This window comes from Vombatus ursinus, unplaced genomic scaffold (genome assembly GCF_900497805.2).
Source record: "Vombatus ursinus unplaced genomic scaffold, bare-nosed wombat genome assembly UNPS02001419.1, whole genome shotgun sequence".
In the NCBI taxonomy this organism is placed as follows: Eukaryota; Metazoa; Chordata; class Mammalia; order Diprotodontia; family Vombatidae; genus Vombatus; species Vombatus ursinus.
The window spans coordinates 17,450,318-17,454,219 of NW_020941197.1; positions in this window are offsets into that span (position 1 = coordinate 17,450,318).

The following is a 3,902-nucleotide window of genomic DNA, read 5'->3' on the forward strand; positions in this document are numbered from 1 at the left end:
GAGGAAACATGAGAATTTACCTACCTCCCATACAAACATTGCATGTAATGTTAGACTTGGTTAATGTGTTGGTTTGTTTTGTTGAACTGTTTTTTAAAATCTTTTTTATTCTTTGTTATAAGGGATGAGGAGGGATTATTGGGAAATAAAGCTGATATAAAATCAAAAGTAATCAATAATTTTTAAAAGTCTGCCCAGTTCTCTAGTAGGGGATCTCATTCAAGGTCCATTATGTCTTGACTTTGGGCTGTTGGTACCATATTATGCTTCCTGGGCCACTCAGCAAGCAAGGCCTGAACATAAATTTTTCCTAAAAACACATTCAGCATTCCTTTCATTAATTTAGGATTACATTGCTAATGGTTGTGACTTAACATTTCTAGGCTTTAGATTCTACTTAATTTTTTTTTCTTGTAGCTTGGTTTTAAATTTGCCTGATCCATTATTAAACAAATTACATTTTCAAATTTCATACCATTGGTTTTAATATGTACATTTGGGGCACACAGACCTAATCTTATTTGTAGCAGAATATTATCTTAAGATGGCTACTTTCCAATTTTACAATTACATCTTAAGCATTTCAAATTATAGCATTCAAAATGATTTCTCACTTGACACACATAAATACACTATTAGTTCACCCAACTGAAATATGGTCTGTACTATTCAGGTGAAAACACATGAAAACATGTTTATTCCATATATGTTTGAGTTCATTTGTCTTTGGCAATAGCATGTTTTGGCCAATTATACCCAATGACTTACATTGACACAGGTTTACCTTCCAAAAAAGAAGTGGAAATTTATAAAGATAACTAGGTACTGCAGTGGATAGAGCACTGAACTTGGAATTAGTAAGACCCACATTTAATACCACCTCACTTAGAATCACAGAACAAAGTAGAAATAGAAAGAATTCACTGGTCACCTATTGAAAGAAGCCCCAGTGGAAAACTTCCTGGAATATTATACCCAAACTCCAGAACTTCCAGCTCAAAGAAAAATACTGCAAGCATCCAGAAAGAAAGAATTCAAGTACTAAGGAGTCACAGAAGGTTTTGCAGCCACCACTCTAAAGAAGTGGAGAGCTTGGAATACAGCATTCTAAAAGCAAAAGATCTGAGCTCATAGCCAAGAATAATTTACCTTGTAAAAAGCAAGCATAATTCTACAGGAGGAAAAATAGACCTTTAAAAGAGGACATCTAAACATTTCTGATGCAAAGACCAGAGCTGTGTAGGAACTTTGAAATGAAAACACAAGCATCAAGAGAAGCAACAAATAAAAATAAAAACAAAAACATGAACAGAGAATAAGGGATTAAACAGGGATAAAATTTACATTCTAATATGGGGAGATGATATCTACATCTCCTCAGAATTCTATCATCACCAAAGGCCATAATTAGACAAATGACCAGGGAGTGATTCTTTTAAATTTTGAGGATCTTTAAAAAATGGAAAGGAGGGCAAGAGGAATACAGAGGGGTGAGGAGGGAGAGAAAGGATGAAGGAAATTATCTCACATAATTGGGATGCACAAGTAGAACTCAAAAGAATAAGGAGGAGGGATTGGGGGTTAAAAGAAGACCCATGAACCTGAACTGGTTCATCCTCATTCTCATCTGAATTGGTCTAAGAAGGAAGAACAGAGAGAGAGAGAGAGAGAGAAAGAGAGAGAGAGAGAGAGAGAGAGAGAGAGAGAGAGAGAGAGAGAGAGAGAGAGAGAGAGAGAGAGAGAGAGAGAGGGGGGGAGGGAGTTAGCTATAAAATGACATTTACTTTAACAGGGAAACATTTGGGAAAGGGGTAAAGGGAAGGGAATAATAAGATGGAGGATAGAATAATAGAGGAATTAACCATAATAAAAATAAACCCTTAAAAGTGGCTAGTAAATAAAGAAAAGGAAAAGAATAAGAAAATAGTATGAAGGAAAATATAAAATTAAACAGTCATAACTGTGAATGTAAATAGTATGAACTCACTTGTAAAATGGAAAAGAATTGCAGAATGTATGAAAACAAGAATCCAAAAATATGTTGCTTAAAAGAAATTAATTTGAAACACAAATATACACAAAGTTAAAATAAGGGACTGAAACAGAATCCGCTATGCTTTAACTTAAGTAAAAAAGGCACTGTAGCAATTATGACCTCAGGCAAAATAATAGCAAAAAATAATGTATCTAATTAAAGGAGATACACAAGGAGACAACATTTTGCAACACCAGAAGAATGATGTATATAGCAGCAATAATATTATAAAGACAAACAACTTCCACAGATTTGGAAATTCTGATCAATATATTTACCAGTCACAGTTCTCAGAAGAATCATGATGAAACATGCTACCCACCTCCTGACAGAGAGGTAATAGATTCAGAGTATAAATTGAGACTTTTTTTTTAACATGATCAATGCTGGAATTTGTTTTACTTATCTATACATATGAATAGCAAGTTTTGTTTTTCTTGCTTTCTCAATGAGTAGAAGTATGAAGGAAAGAATGCAGACATAGAAATAAAATAAAATTTAATTATTTAAAAAAATTACCATTTCAGACACTAACTGTGTGACTGGTCAAATCATTTAACCTTTTGGGACTCCGTTTATTCTTCTATAAAATAAAGAGAGGCAGCAGTGGATAGAGCACTGGCCCTGGAGTCAGGAGGACCTGAGTTCAAATCCGGCCTCAGACACATAACACTTAAGAGCTGTGTGATTCTGGGCAAGTCACTTAACCCCAACTGCCTCATCAATAAGGTAAGTAAGTAAGTAAGTAAATAAATAAATAAATAAATAAATAAAGAGAACAATAATACCTACTTGTGTGAAGAACAAGTGAGATAGTCTATGTAAAATGCTTTACAAATTATATAGCATTACATAAATGTTAGGCCAGTTAGGTAGTGCAGTTAATAGACTGCCAGGCCTGAAGTCAGGAAGACTCATATTCCTAGTTCAAATCTTGCCTCAGCCACTTACCAGTTACATGATCCTGGGCAAGTCACTTAACCGTGTTTGCCTCAGTTTTCTCATCTATAAAATGAGCTGGAGAAAGAAATGGCAAACCACTCCAGTATCTTTACCAAACAGGGTCATGAAGAGTCAGACATGACTGAAACAACTGAATAACAAAAATATAAATGTCAACTCTTTTCATTATTATAGAATTAAAATAATACTTCTATCACAATTAGAAAAAAAAGAACTAAAAGAGAGAAATATTCTGTTCACCTTTTCATCAAACTGTTCATCAAAATGAGAATGTTTTGAGCCAGGTAGCTATTCACATGAAGGGCTTAACTTGAAAGCATCTGATAATAAATCACACTACCACACAGTTCTTCTTTGAGATCAGACAGAGCAATGAAACCTTCCTCATCCTAAGGACTTGGCTTTCAAAGAGAGAAACATTTTTACATCTCATATAGCACTTAAGTAGAATCCATACAGAGTTTCAGTGGACTTATGTGCCCCACAATCTCTATCAATGCACCAATGGCATTGAGGAAAAGAGTGCTCTCATAAACACATTCTAGGTACAAATACCTAACTTCTTTAAAATCTCATTTCCCAATTTCACAATCCCAAGCATATCTAGAAGACCATCATCATGAAATTCAATAGTTATCAAAATCTTATTTATTATCTATTATGATCTGTTCCAGACCCATCAAATTTGTGTTAAAAAAGAGAAAAGATCATTACTGATTCCTTGATTCCCTGTAGAAGACAGAATTAACTTATTCTTCATTATAACAAATCTCAGGAATGAGAGAATGTTTTATTTTTCTTTATCTTTTTCCTTTTTTGGATGACTGCACCAAGAGAGGTAAGAGAGAGAGAGAAAAAGAGAGAGAGAGAGAGAGAGAGAGAGAGAGAGAGAGAGAGAGAGAGA